This window comes from Seriola lalandi, unplaced genomic scaffold (genome assembly GCF_002814215.2).
Source record: "Seriola lalandi dorsalis isolate HSWRI2012SDOR001 ecotype SW California unplaced genomic scaffold, Sedor1 jcf7180002054609, whole genome shotgun sequence".
In the NCBI taxonomy this organism is placed as follows: domain Eukaryota; kingdom Metazoa; phylum Chordata; class Actinopteri; order Carangiformes; family Carangidae; genus Seriola; species Seriola lalandi.
In genome coordinates this window covers 1,054,018-1,073,455 of record NW_019525162.1, presented here as the reverse complement: position 1 = coordinate 1,073,455, position 19,438 = coordinate 1,054,018, and the positions used below count along the sequence as shown (strand labels likewise).

Genomic DNA, 19,438 nt, shown 5'->3' with positions numbered 1-19,438 from the left:
TGTCGTGCTGAAAAAAAAATAAAGACGTATATAACTTAATTGTGCATTACGGAGTTGAAGTTATACAAGAAATATTACACAAGGAGACCAGGCAAACAAAAAATGATCAATGAACGAGGTTAATACTTAACATACAATGCTGTTAAGAACAAATAAATAAATAATGCTACACAATAAATAGAAGTATTAAGAAATAGACCCTGTGATCAGCGTATTGTCCAATACTGCTTTCAGTGAACATCATTGGCCCCAAAAATCCTGATCAGAGCACCGTTAGACACAAAGGAACAAATCTGCTTTTAAGCAGTTTCAGCAAGGTGAATCCACAAGGAGAAAAATGAAAGTATTCTCCAGCAACCCACTGCTGTGTGTGTAGGTGGTTGATAACAGGGAAAGAAATGTGCCCTGTTGAATTAAAAAAGACAGAGTCGATGCTGGCTACGGCACTAGTTTTTGTGAATGCTGGAGAGAGACACAGCGCACCAGAGAGAGATGGGAGGAGAAGCCGACAGACGGAGCGAGAGAAAGAACCGATGGCAGTTTTCCCTCTGCAAGGTGACGCTGAGGTAGGAAACTAGATTCACAACCATCACCCCCTCCCACCCCCCCGAAAGCCTCCTCTAATCAGGATAACATAACCCCATTGCCCTTTGCCTAGCATCTGTCCTGCCTTGAGTCTGTGCCCGCTAACATGATTAGCACAACAATGTTGGGAGACCTTCCTGTGTACTCACATAATCAAGCCTGTTGTCTTTGTACTCCAAGGTCTTTCTGTTCTCAGTCAGAAATGAGCCCAGGAGACCAGACAGTCACAGCCTTGGCGCCAGGTGTCCTGAAGACATTTATTCTCCACTCAGATGTAATAGCATGTGAATGCTGAATAGCCAGACAGAGAAGGAATTCTTTACATCCCACACAGTCTGCACCTCTAGATTGGGAAACATCCCCTACAAAAGAGAGCACAAACTATCCTCTTTAACATCTTCCCACCTTCTAAACCACTCACCATTCAAACATAAGTACAATGAGTTATGAGCACAGAACTCTTATTTGTCCTTCAGACACACAGTCTTTCTTTTAGTGGACAAAGTTCAAAACCAGACACCTGATGGAGCACCACCCTCCACCTCCGAGAAAACACTTAAAGTGCAAATAAGACAAAACACCCAAAATCACAGGCTGATGTTTTACATAATGAGATTCAGATTCACAACCCTTAACCCCAAGCTATAAAGAAAGTTAAACTGAGGACCACAGAGAAGTCGGGATGGTCATTACCTGGAGGCTAGAGTGCGGCCTTTGCTGCAAAGCCCCATTGCCTCGCAGCCCACTGTCAACAGCGTCTGATTTGTGTCTTGTCCTGAGCTGGGGATCTCAGCACTCTCATTTCGCTTTGCTTAATTAGATCTTTCAGTATCCATCTCCTCTCCTGCACCCTCCACTGCCACGGGGGACTCATAAAATAATAGCAAAGGGCTGAGGAGCTGCAGCCGCACTGTCCTCACTGCTGGTTATATCCTGGATGTGTGCCCCTTGTTTTATATATAGACATTATTAACACCTTAGTGTTGACTCTGCAAGTTATTATAATGTCACGTGAGGACACACAAACTGGTCGCTCTGCTGCCCTTTAACCCTCCTTTGAGATTCAGATCGAAGAACGGTGAAGTCATATATTTAATAAGATGCTGTATGCGAGTGCATGTGATGTGTGAATATATCTATGAATTAAACATTGTGATGAACAGAATTGAGGTCTTGGACACAAAGGGTAGTCAAGGGATATCAAAGCCTAAAATGCACTTGTTCTATTATGAAATAACTCTAAAAGAAATAGAGAAGAAACCTTCCTTGTAATTCATGTAGTTTATTCATAGAAAACACGTTTTTTTCCCTTATCTGATGTTCTATAGAGCCATCATTATCAGTCTATCAGTATCAGTTTTGAACAGTAGATGGCGATTAATGTTCTGCCAACCAATTAATCAATGGATTGTTCCAATACTTGTTCTGTTTATGAATTTCAATTATTCGGGAGAACTTCTATGTATTTATTTCAACAGGTTCCTCTCTGACAGTGTGGCATGGCAGTGTAGTTTAGAGGATGATGGTGCAAGAAAAGTCGTTCAGCACTGGCACTCTGCCCAGCCTTCTCTACCACGACTACAGAATACAGCACAGCATGATTGCAGGGCTCTGTGGAAGTACAGAAATGACAAAGGGAGAATAAAACCCATTTAATTTCCTGTCAGTAAATGACATGTCAAGACAAACATGGATTTCTGATAAAAGAACCAAGACCTTGCTGGGGTCAAAGGATCACCTGTGAAGTGGTCCAACACAGAAAATTTGTGAACAATGATGAACCAGTCGATATTAGCCTTAAGGCCAGTTTAGCTTTACCTTGAGCTGGGAACACATTGAATAGCACCTAGAGAAAAAGCTGGGGAAATGAAGAAGCTGTTATCTTCCACCATGTCATTTTCGGGAAGTAAAGAAGAGGTCAGAGTGACAGTTGCTGCCTGGCCCACACAAACAAATGACGCTGCTCCCGCCACTCATAGAAATCCTTGGATTGATCAGGAAAGAACTTCATGACTAGACGTCATCAACCTTTATGATCAACTGCCTGAATGTACACTTTTGCTGCAACCTTTAATATGTTATCAGCACTTAAGTCTTCACAGCTTTCACAAGCAGGAGATTTCTGACAGACTTGTTGTTTTTCTACGTGAAGCCATTATCAGCTCCAGTAAATTTGTGCAAGCTCTACATGGTCAAGCTCCCAACTACATTATAGCTATGTCAGTCCCTCATGAGTCGCAGGGCAGCTTGAAATTCTCAGGCAGGGGTCTCTACTTGTTCCTACCAATTGCTTGGTTATCACAGGTGGCCTTTTTAATATGGGCCCCTCAGCTATGAACTAGATATTTGAGCATATCTGGTTATAAGCAGACCAGTATCTTTTAAGTGACTTTTTAAAACTCACCTTTATCTGATGTTCCTCCTGGTTTGTTTTAGGATGAACTATTGAAGGCACAGATCACACTGATGCGTTTTATTTTTCATATTTCATTAACTGGCTTCTTTTGTTGTCTTGTGACATTTTCGTTGTTTTACTCTGCTTCTTCTTCGGTTTTCAAGTTTATATTTTATTAAAAGGTAAATGCTGGAAAATGAATTAAACGAATCCAACTGTCGTGTTTAGTGCTACCATGCATGTCTCTGACACGCGCACAGGACAGCATCTTTCATGAATTACACCCCAAAGCACTGTGAAATCTGATAAAGTTCCATCCATCCATTGATGCCCCTCCCAAGGGCAAAAGAACATCCATAACAAGATTAGGAATGATCCAGCACATCATAATTCATACAGAGCACTGCTGGACTACAACCTGGTCACGGGCTGTAGGTGACACTATCTGTGGCAAACCACAACAGACAAAGAAAGAAAAGGAGGATGATAAATCGAGGGTGGGGTTTGGGTCATGCAGCATTGATACATTAGGTTAAGTCACAAACACAGAGTCAGGAAAACATAAAAAGGAGAGTGCAAATAAGACGCAGAATTGTTAACATGGGAGATGGTAAAAATAAAACAGGGGAAACAACATCAAAGTAGAACAGAAGCCTAGAGCATACTTTTTCTGTTTTTTCCCCTCCTGCGTAAAATGCACTGAGCCGTTCTCTGTGTGACCCATTCAGTAAAGCTTTGTTCCTCTGACATCCAAGGCCAGAGTCCAAGTAATCTCCAATACAGCAGAAACTAGAGAGACCAGAGGTCTGAATATAATGGGATCAATGGCCGTGTTAGGGTTTAAGATCCGTCCTTGATGCTGCTTGCTGTGCCATTACTGTTAGTCTAAACCCCGACCAGCTCTCAGCACATTGGCTTTGACTTTCGTCTTTTCACCAGGTTCCTTCATTATGCCCTGTACTCTCTTCTGAGAAGGTCGTGTGGGATTTCAGAATCAATCTCTGAGGGTGCAATTTCCCCCGACTGTATATTTGCTGCTGTCTGCAATAACCTTCGGCACAAATAAATAAGTAAATAAATAAATTAAGTGCTAAATTGAGGAAAGAGTGGAGGTCTGGCCAATGGCCTTAAAGACACATTAGTGCTGTCATTTCCCTGATGTCTGGTCTCTCTCTGAGAAAAAACAGCTCACAAATGTAAAATTGGCCCATCATGCAGTGAAATTGTTCGCAGAGCAATGAGAGCTTTCAGGAGGAGACACTGCAATCACAGACATAAACGCCTTGTCGCTAACACTAGAAGTTAATGTGTTTATTATCCATAAGTAAATGACAAATAAAGTTATTCTGTGATTCTCTGGTGTGTTTTTTTTTTTTTCTCTCTGACCTTGGAGCCTGGAGTTTTATAAAAAAACATAAAGGCTTTGATAGGAAACCCACTGAGAGGATAGACAAGTCCCCTTCCTAATGGAACATACATTTATCTTGTTTTCTACTGCAGCTGGTCTCTGAGACTTAAACATAATTTTGTTGTATGCCTACAATGACAATTAAACTGCCTCTCATACAGGGACAAAGCAATAATAAGACATCATAGAGACCTTATCTACTTACAGCAATGACATTCAATGACAGCATCCCTCCCAGGAGGGTGAGGCTGACTTAATACTCAAAAAGAAAAGCACCACCACAGTTTCCACTAAACATGCAGAAGTAATATCTCCAAAGCATTAAAGGTGCTTGCTTTTTTTTCTTTTTTACTGATGTTTTACTCCATGAGTGAGAAATCACACATAAAGCCTATTTATTTAAAACGTATCATAATTTACTCCTACAGCCCTACAAGTGCCTGAATGTAACATCTGCTCAACTGTGTTGAAGGAATTCTATTAAACTGATAAATTAAATAAAGCTGCTATAAGCAAAACTTTTTTTATCAATAAAGGATAAAATCAGTGTGTAATAAATCTTCTCATTTAACTCTCAGTAACAAAGCGAATAAGCACAGTCCCCAATATTATTATAGAATAAAATTTAAATTTAAATACTCAATATTAGCCAGTGTTGTGTTTACAGTTTCTTTCTGCTGCCCTAAATAAATAAATTAGCAGTTAAAACAGATTTTAATTCCATTTAATTTAGCAGAAAAACAGATGAATCCAGGATGATACAAAAGCAACAAAACTGCATTCAAATCTTGGATGTCTTTTTGCAGCCAAAGACCCTTACATACAGTAAATCAAAGACAAATGGCACATTTACATTTAAAAAAAAATCAGAATCTGACATTTACGCCAACGGATCACATGCCTCTTCACAGACACACGCACCATGATGTTAGACAAGCGAAAACATCAGCGTTGGCTGCAAAGGAGCCTTCTCCATTGCAGCTGGATCAATAGAGCAGCCTACCAGCTTTGCATCAGGTCATGAAGGACTGGCAGGTTTTACTTTGCCATGGTTGACATGCCACCTCGAGTGCGGAACCTAATCTCATTTTCACCCCCTACTCAGTCTATCATTCACAGCTCCACCTCCGTCATACTCATTTTCTCCCATTCATATCATTTTTCATTATCACCGCTGTCATCCATCAAGCAGCGTCTCTCTCTCTCTCCCTCCAACAAGCTTAAAATATTCAAAGCAGTGCACAGTAGGTATTGACATTTTCTGTTCTTTGAAACAATCTGCCCCTCTGGCTGTGGTATTTTTCATTGACCAAAGATCAATATCAAATGACATCTCCTCTGTCATTCACTTCTAAATGTTAATAATGGAACAGTATTCACTTCATCAACTTATTGCTTTTCATCTGCCCACGGTCTATCCAATTTGGAGGACTTTAAAGCATTCTTAGTCATCTATGCCCCATGTCCTCATTTCACAACTTCATTGTTCTCCAAAGTCCTGATTTAAAATGCAAAAAACAGACCAAAAGGTGACAGGAAGTAAAGTATTGAATTAGACTGTACGGCACCACAGGGCACTCTTAACCTTTCTCCCACTGTTTTTCCTTTGTCTACACTCCTAACAACTCATCCTCAATTTCTCCTCTTAACTCCATCTTATCCTCTCATTTTGAGCTGTGACTGGTTTCTCTGCAGGTCTTTATCGCCTCAAGTAGAGGGACCGTTAGACCATTACCAACACCTCTGGGGACAACCTGGTGCACACAGAGTAGAAATGGAGAGTGAAAGAGTGGGGGGCCAGCTCAGGACTGATGTTCGAGCAGAAAGTAAATGAAATACAAGTGGTTCTATTGTGGAAGAAGGTTGTGCCTCCAGGCGTTTGGGGAAGATAAGGCAACGTCAGCAAGTGTTGTTGTCTTCTTTCCGAGGAGAGGGAGGAGAAGGAAAGGTACATTTTCTCAACAGTCTGCTTGCGCTGACCTTTTGAATTGTCCTCCGGGCCGTTAGGGATCAACTGCCAGATTTGTCCAGGGGAGAGGCAGAGGAGAGGACACATGAGAAAAAAGGAGGAGGGAAAAGGACGATGAACACTTTTTATATGTCTCAGTCTATTTGTCTTAGCGCATTGCAACTACAGAAAAGGCTTTCAGTTGTTCTGTGGCTGTGCAGAGGAAGAAGAGAGGTGCACACACTGATGGTGGCTGCCAATCACAATTTCCAAAAAACATTCCCATTATTCTGGAATGTTTTCAAAATAACTCCCCCGTTCACTCATTCCCTACGCATACAGTAGCAAACACTCTGTAGTTCACGCTTTAGTGCAGTAAATTCAGATTTTAGACACTTGACAGTGAATTTTTGTCATTTTCTGCCATCACTGACACTAACAGCTATAATGTCACACGCCTGTGATTACGCACTGCATCCTCAAAGCTTGAAAGTGTGCTCATCAGTAAAATCACCTACTGTAGTCCTGAATACACTCAGCAAAGCATGGCACATGGCTGACTAACCATGCTGTTAATTAAACCATATGCAAGTCCTGATAATAACAAGTAATCTTTGGAAATAACAGAGGGATTACTTATTTCTAAGTCGAAGACAAACCAACACAGACATGATTCAATTCAATGAATTAACACAAATATTTCCTGGGCAGGGACGAGTGACTGTCACACCAGCTGTCCATCCGAAACCACAGCCAGACAGACAGAGGTTGTGTCTGTTGCAGTCCTGGGAAAAAAAAAAAACCTAAAGAAAATCCTTCACACACTGGACCAGATCTTGACCATATGACTGAAATTAGTAAGTCATTAAAAGGGATTAGTTCAGCCTTAACTGCCAGAAATGCAAATGAATAGAATAATTGCAAATTTGTCTTTTAATGTATTCTGGACTGTTAAAATTCATAAGATTCCCTCAAAACGGAGCAATTAGACACTGATAAACTGGAACTGGAGCTGTTTGGAGTGATTTGTGGAGAAGGCCTTGCAGCTGAGGTACTCCACCTACAGAAGCCCAGAATATTGTGCAGCACACAATGGGCCACTTGTAATATTCGGTTAAATTGAGTATATCTCACAGTGAAAATAAAATAAGACTTGGATAATCAGTGTTCAGAGTTTGACGTTGTGATTCAACAAATTTAACAAATACTGTACATCAGGGAGTTCATACCTGATTTCCGTCTCCTTGCTGAATTTACAGGGGCTTGCTACAAGCAGCATCCACTTACACACAGCAGCATTTTGATACACAATGTGCTCCATATCAGTGTGTGTGTGTGTGTTTGCACACCTGACAACGAGGATAAGATCACCCCTGGGGCTCTAAAGGTTGGTCGGGGATGTAATCAACCATGTGGTCAGGCTATAACCTCTATCACAGACAGACAAACTAGATAACCAGGAGGCCCTAATTAATTTTGTATCCATTCGGTCTGTAAGAAAAAAAAAAAAGTATCTCACCAATGAGCCATGTATCACCATTAGCAGCCTGGTCAAAGTGCAAGCCCACACTGCTGTTCTGCAGAATGAACATGTCATAGAGGCCTCCAGGCCTGCAAGAAATTGTATACAGCAGATTGAGTCTGGCATTATAAATGAACTGCAAGATAATCAGGAGGGAAGTGTTCGTAACTGAGATATGGAGGGACTATCTATATAAGAGAAAGCATTTTGATGTGCATGTTCATTGCTCCAATGGCACTTTGCAGGACAGCAATCACCTGCAAGTGTCTCTCTAATTCGTATCTGTGCTATACTACGATAAGGGAATTTGATGCATCGTGGTGCGTAGCCGACAGACGGCTGGCTGTGCTGTGATATGCCGGACTGGTCAGCTGCATCCCTCTGGAACTTACCGGAGGCCGGGAAGCTGAGAAAGGACACAGTCTGAACATGTGGAGAAAGAGGCTGAGACCTTGTCGTCGTCCTGCTCAATCTGTGGCTCCAGGGTTGTTGCAGAAATCCATAAACCTTGCCCCCCCCCCCCAGCACTCAGCAGCCCTTTATCAGCCAGTCATCACCCTCAGAGAACACATCACATGGCTCTGAAAGACATGCTTGCTCCCTATAACACAATTAGCCTGGGGCTTTCATAACAGCAAATACAATACTGATAAGTGCTGCGCTTCATTCTGGGTGCATAGGTCTTTTTATATCGCCATCCATCACGATCAATAGACATGGTATTCTCTCCATTAGGTAAGTGAAATATATGTATCAGTTAGATTGCTCAAATATAATGATAGTCTGTTTAGGCTTAAAACTATATCAAGGCACAGTCTATAGTCAAGAAGCTCCGTAACCACTTAACTTTGTGAAATGTGTCATCCCAGATACACAGAATTAAACTTCTATCGTCTCTTTTAGTTTTTGTCCTCACAAAAAACAACAAGCACAGAGACTCTATTCATGCTTTAAAAAAAAAAAAAGGAAAAAAGAAGGAATAGGAATGCTGAAATGTTTGGAGACATTTGTGAATTGATATTCGCATAATATCAAATTATATGCATGTTAGAGTAATTGCAGAGCATATGTTCAGATGTAACTCAGGTGCAACATTACGGCTCGAGACAATACACATATGGCTCTGCAAGGCTGTCCTACATTTAACGCCTACAGGGCATTCACACATTCCTCTGTAAAGCTTGGCCGTTTAGTTTCACTGCAGCATCCAGGCCTTGAGGGCTTCATCCCAGTTAGCTGCTCCCCTGAGCCACACTGGCTGGACGGAGGAGAGAAAACGCATTATCCTCTGTCATGACAGTGCAACTATATGCTGAACCGAATTTCCCGTGTTTCCTTAATTGTTGAATGAGTATAAGTTTAATAGTCCATGTGCAGATCCGTCTGACCTTTCTCTGCTGGGATACTTAAGAACTTATCTTGGCCTGAGCCTTGACCTACTCTTTGTCCTGCCTCTCAACAGCCCAGGAGGAGGATAAAATAGAATGAATTAATGGGGCTCCAATAATTCATTACCTATATGCTGCTTCTAACTGAAGAGCTAAATTTAACATTGCTGCAATGGAAAGACGACCTGCCTGACGTGTTTCCTCCTCTTTTTCTGAAATATTTAGGGCTAATTTTCAGCCCCTAAAGCACTAAAAATGATTAAAAAGGTAAAGAAAATGAATGAGTGAATAAATAAATAAATGAATGAAGGGATATTTCTCTCTTTTGCAGGATGGCACTGCAAATTATACCAGGTAATGAGACCTTTTCTCACAGGCTGCAGGAGAGAGGCAGAGCAGCTTTGTGTCTGCGACATTCAGAGCAGTAGAAGACAACCTAGCGATCCAGGCTAGTTTCCTGATTAGATTTTCATTAGCTCCTTGTTATCAATGACTGATCCCATTAACATGTCAGCATGGCGACATGGCCCTGTGGTAAAGTGAGAGGCTTCCAGGGATGGAGGGGGCAACTGCATAATAACACGATGGTTTGGTCATCTGTCTTGACACGAAGCTAATGAGCTAGTCACGAGAGGAAATGAATGGCAGTTGGCAAATGCGGACATGCATAAGAATTATTTATTGTATGACAGGCAAACAGAATTGTCCTGCTGCGTGCACTTGAAAGATATTTGTCGTTTCTAAAGCTGCACTCAAAGTCAACATTGTAGTGATTTAATTGTGTGGCTGTAGGCACACTATATCCCAGGATGTTAGAGTCAACAGTGATAAATCAGCATAATAAGCCATTCAAGCAAAAACAACCCTACATACGATCCGCTCGTTTTCCCTGCTCACGCAAACACACACGCACACAAACACACAAATACACCTAATCTTGAAATTCGTGTCACAGCGTTGTCAACAGCTGCAGCTTAAATGGCCTTCAGCATGCTTTTTAGTAATTACTCGGCTTGTTTTAAAGAGCCTTCACCAGTGCCATCAGCAAAGTTGTCCACCCACACTATCCCTCCCAAAACACTTAGGTCCCAATAAACTCTGCCAGCTTTTTCCCTGGTGGATGTTAACACAGTTACAGTGCTCCAACAATGACAAAGCATCTCTGCAGCTCTGCAGATTTGTATTGAAGGGGCACATCGCCATATCCACTAACACTGTGTAACATTTATTTAGTTGTACCGACTGAATGAACAGCGTGAACAATAGCATTGCCACGTGGCGGCACGGGGCTGTATTGGAAGAGAGATTGCGTCCACTGCGTCACAGGAGAACTTTAGAGGCTGATGGATGGACAGGTGCCAAGCTCAGCCCAAGACGAGGCCACAGTCTAGAGTCGAATAGATAAATCTGAGTGAGACACTGATAGGCTGCAGAGCCATCATAATGACAGGCAGGCTGGAGCCAAAGGCAGGAGGCTGCAGTTCCGCCCATCCCAGAGGTGTAATGTGCTTGTGATTAACTGTCAATCCCCTCCTGTTTGGTGCGCAGACGTTCTATCTCAGTAAGAACCACTCATCATTGTGACAGCTACTGTAGCCCTGACCTTGGCCTCTACCAAGAATGCAGAAGGCATTTTCTTATGAATTTACAGAGATGTAAGCAATTAATACAGAATAATTATACATTAGTTTCGTTCTTTTTATCCGAGAAAACAGGTCTGTATTTCAGTTTGTTGAATAACTACTGAGGTTGCATGCTTTGTGACATTTTGCTTTTCTTGGATTTTTTTTACTAAATTTATTTTTGCAATATTTCGATTTTTTTCAAACTACCAGAGATTTCCACAAGTTTTTTCATGCACAAATTGAAAATGCACATAAAAGCAAGTGGAAGTAAACAGGTCATGACTGTGGCTGAGAACGGAGTTTACCTCTCTTTCAAAAACAAGTGTCAAGGTAACTCTTGACAATTCACAAACCTCTTTGTCAACCATTTTCATTGGAACACCTTTGTACTGAAGGTAGTCCTTATAAAAAAAACTGTTGACAAGAGTAAAGTGGGGAAGTCACAAGGACGCTATCTAAACCAGGCCAAACACTTGTTGCTGTTACATTTTGTTGTTTGTTGTTCTGTTGTTTGGAGGTGAAGGCATTTGGTTTGTAAAACACATATGTACGTTTCTGTACATTCTTGTCTGGGTACTGAGTCCAAACCTGTAACTGCTCCCTGAGGACTTGAAATACTTCAAAATGTTAAAGTACGAGCCTGTTTCAAGCCCTGATGGTTCTCTTTGTCACGTAACAAGACTAGGGTGGAAGCAGAAATATCATTATCTCCAAATCTGAGCATATAAAACCAAAACATGCCATTGAGCCTTTGTTACTCTCACCTAAACAGAAAAGCAGCCATCAGGAGCAATTAAATACATCTTTGCTTTTCCTTCTATGACTCTGCTGTGACAAAGGCCTATTAAGTTACACTCTACGGATCCTCATAGGGAAATTTGTCCCTTGTATGTGACCCATACTAACCAGTGGGTAGCATCACTCCTCATACCCGACATGTATTTTGGTATGTGGCATGAGGCCCACGCTGACAATGCTCAGATTGGAGCTGAAATGACAGCAGCTCTAACCACAAACGGTATATGGTGCCAGCGAAGAACAACTGGTTAGAAAATATGTGCCTGCATCTGCAAAGAGTGAAGAATTCACTGGAGTATTCTTGAGATGTTTTATGCAAATTAATGGATGCAGCATCATAAGCGCTGCTCAGTGACTGTGCTTGTCAGTTGATGAGAAATGCCTGTTAGAAAAAAAAAACACCTTCTGTGAGTCTGCATGGTTTTGTGGCATCATAATGAAACACTACGGAAACAGTGACGACTAATTACACAACTATGTTTAAAACAATGGATGCTACGCTTGTTTTCACAGGTAACATATATATGTATATACATATACTGTATATATACATAGAAGCCAAACATGATTTTTCTACAGATGTCCTTTGTATTGACGTCCATCTCTGGACACAAAATGCCATCATCCGTTGTCAGCTCTCACTGATCTCCACTGCTGAAAAATCACATTTGAATACAACAGAAAAGCTGAGCCAGTATAGACACACTTTTTTTCACCATGAAAGTGGTTCCTGTTTTCCAAAGCTTGGCAGAAAGTGTGCTTTTCTTCCTCTGTTTTTGTTTAACCTCCCATCGATTACCACCTCTGCTGGCTGAGAGCAGAGTGATTTTTTTTTTCTGGCCCTCTTTGTGGTGCCTGTCTGTGGTGTGACATCCTTTTCTTGACAAAGAGACTAGGAGAGGGGAAGAAAAACCTTCAGAGAAAAAAAAAACTGAAAAAAAGACAGGAATGCAGCAAGGCTGCAAAGCCAAATACTCACTGAGCCTTTGTTTTCAACACACCGCCTTAGGTTCGCAACTATGCACGGTAAAAACAATGAGGAGTGATTAAACTAGACAGGGAAAACAAATTTGGACTCGATATTCTTCTTTCTCTCTCTCTTGGTTTCTCCTCCTTTTGCTGCTTTCCTTCCTGTTTTTTTTCTTTAATATCCCTTTCCCAAGATTAAATTCTGTTTTTCAGTCTTATTCTCTTCTTCTCTTCTATAAGTGTACCTTGAGGGAATTAATTAGAGTTGGTCACAGATGATGGGCTAGGCAGGGTCCAGTACTGGGAGGCATGTTACCACCCTCTTGGACTGGAGCTATAGCTGAATATACATTCAATGCATGGTGAAACAAACAGTTATTTACTTAATCTGCATTTTGATGATACAGTGTGTCCTTGTAAATGGCCCGTGGAGAAATAAGAAAACAATCACTTCTGAACATCAGCATATTGCATTCCTCTGGTACTGCCAGTATTCTGAGGATCCATTTTCTGTTGTCAGCATGCCATGTGGGAATTTCATGCACGCAAAGTTTTCAAAGTGATACATTTACAGGACGTTGGTATAGCCATCTCCAGCATTTCTGGAAAGGCACTGTGGTTTTTTTTTTTTTTTTTTTTTTTTCAAAGCTCACTTTAAAATAATCAATAAATCACAGCACACAAAACCTTTTTTTTGTTCCCCAGACTCTCCTAGTTTTTAAATCTCTACAGACAAGTCAGACTCTACTTCTACTTGTTGTCTGCCAGGGCTTTTATCTGCACCTCTTGCTTAAAAAGGATCAGAAACTGTCAACTGCCAAACTCTGAAGAGCAGCCGCATGGCCATTAGGCAGCCATGGAGACTACTGTGCTCGCTTTCAGAGGGTTTGCGAGAGAGCAGCTCTGAAAAGCCCTGCCAAGCCCCAGCCTAAGGGAGCTCCTGCAAGCTCAGGGCCCTATTTCTGCTTCTACATCCAGGCTGCGCTCATCAGCCAGTCTGTCTGCAGTCAACAATAGAGCCAGATGGACAGAGACCGAAGGATCCACCGGCTGGCTCTACGGTTCATGCCGCCAAGAACTATAGTGCTCAGAAATAACTTTGTTAAGCCATGAAGACCTTAGTTTACCAGGTTTGGATAGGTGTACAAGCGGAGATCTACCTGGTGCTGAAAGAGTCTGTTTGTAACTTCTTTTCAACCAGAGGAGTTTCGCTGAGCATGCATGTGCTTTTTCCAGAACATGAACACACACGTGTACTTCTTTAGTTTCACACCACGACCCTTATTCACACCTGGAGGCTGCGTGGTACAACCACAGTCCACTGTGGACCAAATCCCCACTTGGTCCAGCTGAGGAAAACTGTATTCCCCATCCAGATACTCTCAGCCTGTCTGGGGACTTCTTCACCACAAGGACATTTCCAGGACATTGATCAAACTATCTTACGAAAAGTGTTTCCTTCCTTCCTGGGTGTAAGGACAGAGGGTGGTGTATGCTATACAGATTGTAAAGCCCCCTGAGGGAAATTTGTGATATTGGGCTATATTAATAAAACTGACGTGCCATGACTGTCTGATATACTATTTCATGCAGACACAGAGCTAATGTGGTAACTGTCAGAGAAGTGAGGCAGAGATTCGCACACATGCCATGACAACAGATTTGTATTTCCTCAAGGGTTTTGTACCATATGGTCACGTATCACTTTATTTCCACTTAATGCATAATAACCTACGACTATACACAGCCCGGGCAAACCCTCAGTTAAACTGCCCCTTATCACGATTTGACCACAGGTTCTGTTAGATTTTCAGCGCACATAGTGCGCTTACCATTGATCCCTCTGTTAAGTTCTGTTCGGCTTTAGCTCGACTTTGTAATCAAAAAATAGCACCAGTCCCAAAGTGGATGGCTTACTAATAACCCAAACAAAGTTTCTCAACCATCTGCTTGCTGGTGAGCGTTGCGTTTAAAGAGCCAGAGGTCTTGTGAGACCAAATGCCAAGCGCTCCCAGAACAAAGACAGCGGAGTGTACATTTCTGTACGGCACTGCGATCTGCCGAGCCTCTCAGGGCACAAGGTCTCCATGAGATGAAGCTGAGCACAGCCGCGGGGAACAGAGAGAGAGAGAGAGAGAGAGAGAAAAAAAAAGTAGGAGCCCAAAAAGCCAGCAGCATTAGAGACGAGCCTTTGAACTGAGGAGTGGGCTAAACCTTCACGCTTAAGACGTCAGACGGTGGATTTACAGCTGCACTGTAAACAACCAGGCCTGGGCTGTGCATGTGTCCATCCACTTGCACACATATACATTAATAATAACTGCTTCAGGATATTATTCTAACACAAGCTGTATAGACATATAGTCGCATATACACACACGCACAGACCGAGTAATTATACTGTATCAACACATGCGCTTATATGTTGCTGCTGATTTAAGCCTCGCCTTATTTGCCTCGTCTTTGAAGTGTTCTTCTGCTCCTCTTGGTAGTGTAAGCAGGTTCGACCCGCTAAAGCCCGTGGAAACAGGATTAGTCTAGCCCCACTTCCTAATTAATTGTCGGGATGTTTGGCTAATAAATCTTTGTTATCTGGTCCTCTAATCGTAGCAGGAGATAGCACGACTCTGACCCTGCCGCTGGAATTTTTAATAGTCTGTGCTTTTTGTAATCAAGCTCCGAGAAATGTGGAGGGAATATCTGCTTTATTTTGCTCCTCTCCTAATTCAATTAAAAAAGATAGGCCCAGTGCATTGTGGAAATTGTTGTGCATCGTTAGATTAGTCTCTAATTGGCTGGCTGTATTCTGCAGCAAGCTTGGCTGTGTGTGTTTGTTTAAGAACTTTTCTTGACACAGAGTAAGAGAGGACAGGATTATGAGGAGAGTCGGTAAAATGGCTAAAAAAAAAGAAAAAGAAAAAAGAAAAGTAAAGTGAGAGATTGCAGAGCACCCGAAGTTCAACAGTATGGATAGTTTCAGTACACAATTTAGGGTACTCTAGATGGAGTGTCTTGACATACTAGCAGACATTTCAGTTAAAAAAATAAAAAATAAAAAAATACACAGACGCGCTCACACCCAGAGGCGTACATGCCTACAGCAATGAGCACAGGCTGGGACAGCAGTAGCTGGTGTTCGGCTGCTCCTGCCCTGCCACAAACAGCTTGCCTCCCCAGGGAGTTGCTGCCGAGATCTTAGTCTAGCGCTGCGAGTGTGTTGCAGCATGACTGTGTGAGTGTAGACATTTATAATGCCCTAACTAGAGCTCAGGAAGAGAACTGCCATTTTATCTCATTCTCAATATCATGCTACAGCTGGCTGTGAAATAAAACTCAAAGACTTATTCTGAAGAATAAAAGAGCAGCAGGGAGCAGAGAGTGAGCAAATGAGTGAGAGATAAGCTGGGGAAGAGCAGAGATGTAGGTGCAAACGCTCATCCATTTTCTACCGCTTATTCTCTAGTAGGGTCGCGGGGGGGCTGGAGCCTATCCCAGCATCTTTTCGGGCGAGAGGCGGGGTACACCCTGGACAGGTCGCCAGTCCATCGCAGGGCAAACACATAGAGACAGACAACCATTCACACTCACAGCCACAATTTAGAGTATCCGATTAGCCTAGTCCCCATTTTGCATGTCTTTGGACTGTGGGAGGAAGCCGGAATACCCGGAGAGAACCCACACTGGCACGGGGGGGAACATGCAAACTCCACACAGAAAGATCCCACGGCCAAGCCGGGACTCGAACCCGGAACCTTCTTGCTGTGAGGCGACAGCGCTAACCACTGCACCACCGTGCAGCTCTTTGAGGACTGCCTGAGAAATGGAAATGTGTGTGATAGAGCTGGGTTTTGCCACTGATTTCCCAAAATGATTAAATTTTAAGCCACAAGGTCCTGATTCGATGGGATTTCTGATTAGATTCAATATCAGTTCAGTTAGAGATATCTTCTTATACGAATGAGATATATGAGATATCATATAACTAATTCTACTGCTAAATTAGTGCCTTATTAAAAATATTAATGTTTATATTAAGAATGGACTCCAAAGCAGTTACACTGATGCACTTTAGCACCACCAACACTTTACACATCTCAAGAAATAATGGGTAGCTAGGTAATGTGCGTTGCTAATGTACCTCAGTGCACCAGCTATATCGTGTGCTAACAGGTACACACGACACACGTTAGCTTCTTCTTGCACATCTTGCATCTGACTTTGCTTTTGTCCAGCTCTTCTGTGTTTTTAAATCTGAAATGGAACCACACATCTGCCATGTTTTTGTCTCTCACGTGGCCAGATCTCGTTGAGTGAGAAGGATGGTCATATGAGGCTAACAGGGTTACAGCTTCAAACATCCACAGGAAAAGGCCATAGACTGTAAAAAGGCATGTATTAAAAGATCAATCTAAGGATTTTATGAATCGATATCAGATTATTCAAATGAAGATAGATTTGAATTAGAATTATTTCAACCCAGCTCTGTGTGTACGTGCATGTGCAGGGACAACTCCTCTGCTCTCAAAGAGGTCTCAAATAAATTTGGTTAAGGGATGTGTAAATCCTGCAGACGTCTGGGTGAGCGTTTTGCAGCCCGTGTGAGGGGAATCCAGCTGAGGACCACAGGCCGTCCCCGCCACCTCAAAAGGAACACATCAGAGGATGAGCAGAGCGGCGTGGCCTCCATGCAGAAATAACGTTCATGAGAAAAGGCTTTGAAATGCTATGTTTTCCCACAAGTTGGATTTTCAAATTCCCTGTTTTCTCTGCAATGAAAAACATTACAAGCAAAGCATATAAAAGAATATGAGTTTCCACTGAAGTTACGATTATGGCTTTTTCTATTGCTCCCTTTAGAGAGTGTGGCCCTTAGCAAGGTGACAAGGATGCAACCCACATAGCAGTGGGAGCTGGAAGTTCATAATTGTACTGTCACAATAAAACTGATGCAGAGCTTCCAGATTTCAGTTTATGGCATCGCCTCAAAACTCACATAAAGTGACAAGGAGGCAACGCAGCTGATTCTCCAAGCATGGCCGCCTCATGTTTCCTTACATAAATCAGTTACTGTATATGCAAAATAGAACTCAGCATACTGTGTGCATGCATGATGGTGCGCTTCCGAGTGCCCGTGCCAAAGCTCATTCGCACATGTGTTGCGCTTGTGTGGAGACAAATTACAGCGCGTGCCATCGTCCTCGCTCCCATCGTCTGATATTAGTATCTGAGCAAATGCTGTCAGACAGCTCCTTGTGGAGAACCCCCAGCAGTCATTAGCTGTAACAACCTGGGAGTGTTCCTCGGAGGGACAAGCTCTTCACTGCGATTACAAACAACTCAGAGAGAGCGGGGACCATGATGCCACAATCGAGCTACCTCGCCAGCGTCTCTGATGTTCTTTGTTATGCTGGAAATATTCTGGGTTTTAGGGTTTTTTTGTTTTTTTTTCCCAAAACAATTGAGAGGCTTCAAGCTGCGGCCAGCACAAGCCACATTTTGATCATGGTCACAAAAGACAGCCGCAGTTTTATGCCATTCACACTCTATAATTGCAGTCCATATTTCTGAAGGTAGGAGGTACTGAACAGATTTGATGGAGGCAGTAAAAACAGTAATGACTGGGACTGTGAAAGAGGAATCGAATGTAGTAATCCTACAGATGCCATAAAAGCACACACGGCACTTCTCAAAACGAATATCTCTCATTTCAGATGCTGCTGTAACCTCTATTCTCTTTATTCCCAAACTCTCCATCTGGCCTGACATTTACAGTGGGAGCAGAAAAAAAAAACCTTCTATCTCCAGCGCGTCCACCGTTAGAGGGGCTCGTTTGTTTCTCACGCATATAATCTTCTCAGACATATTATCATCCTCCTCTCTGCAACGACAGTGAAGGATCCCCATGTAAGCCAAGCCTTCCTCTTCTAATCCTCCTGTTCCGCGTTTGGAGGAGAGGATGAAGATGAAAAGTAGGTTGTACATCTCAAGAATAGCCTGTCAAAATGTGTCATAACATGAATGATTGAATTATCGCAAAAATTAAGGCAATTTTCTTTTCTTTTCAGTTAAGTGAAAGATCAATATCACTATTTGAAAAAAAAAAAAAAAAAGTATAAGCTGTGACTTACAGGGGGGTTTGAGAAATTGGTCTGTTTATCAACTTCGCTATGTGATGAAACTGATCCCCAAAATCTGGAACCATGTTTGAAACCAAGTTTCCATGGTTGATTTTTATTCGCTCCATTGTCTTCAGTTAGCACATTACATACAGTGATCAAATAGAGCTAGCATGAGCCAAAGACAGAAGCTGTATCATTTGGGAATAAAATGTTGTTTAACACATTTTACAAACTAAAGAACCATTAAGTTACTTAATACTTGCAGCCAAGTATTAGGAAGGGAACCAACCCAATTTTTTCCCTCCCAAAACGAATTCTGATACCTCAACTCAGGGTATCTGCCAAAACAAGAGAACCAGTCTGATACCAGTGTTTTCTCAAATTTAAAATCTGTGCACCAGGCTGTGTGGATTCGCTTGTTTTAAGATTAAGTTACATGTGGCTCAATGAGGATCAATGTGGAATTAAAAACGGAGTCAGTCTTGAATAAATGTGATAGATACAAGAAATTAAAGAATCTAAATTTGCTAACAACCAAACTACAAAGGCTGACACTGATCGCGCAAACACAAATATTCAAACATTTGCTCTTTTTTCAGCTTTTATCACAAAATCCATTAAGTCCTTTAGCATGTCATCTCATATTATTCCCTCTTTCAACTATGAAAGCAAGAAGTCAAC

The 19,438-nt window shown here is 42.0% G+C and overlaps 1 protein-coding gene across 2 annotated transcripts in view; it reads right to left on the bottom strand.

The window, feature by feature from the left end:
• Nucleotides 1–19,438, bottom strand: part of ptprub (protein tyrosine phosphatase receptor type Ub) — a 149,610-nt gene that overhangs the window by 73,753 nt on the left and 56,419 nt on the right. The gene's annotated exons all lie outside the window — the stretch shown is intronic.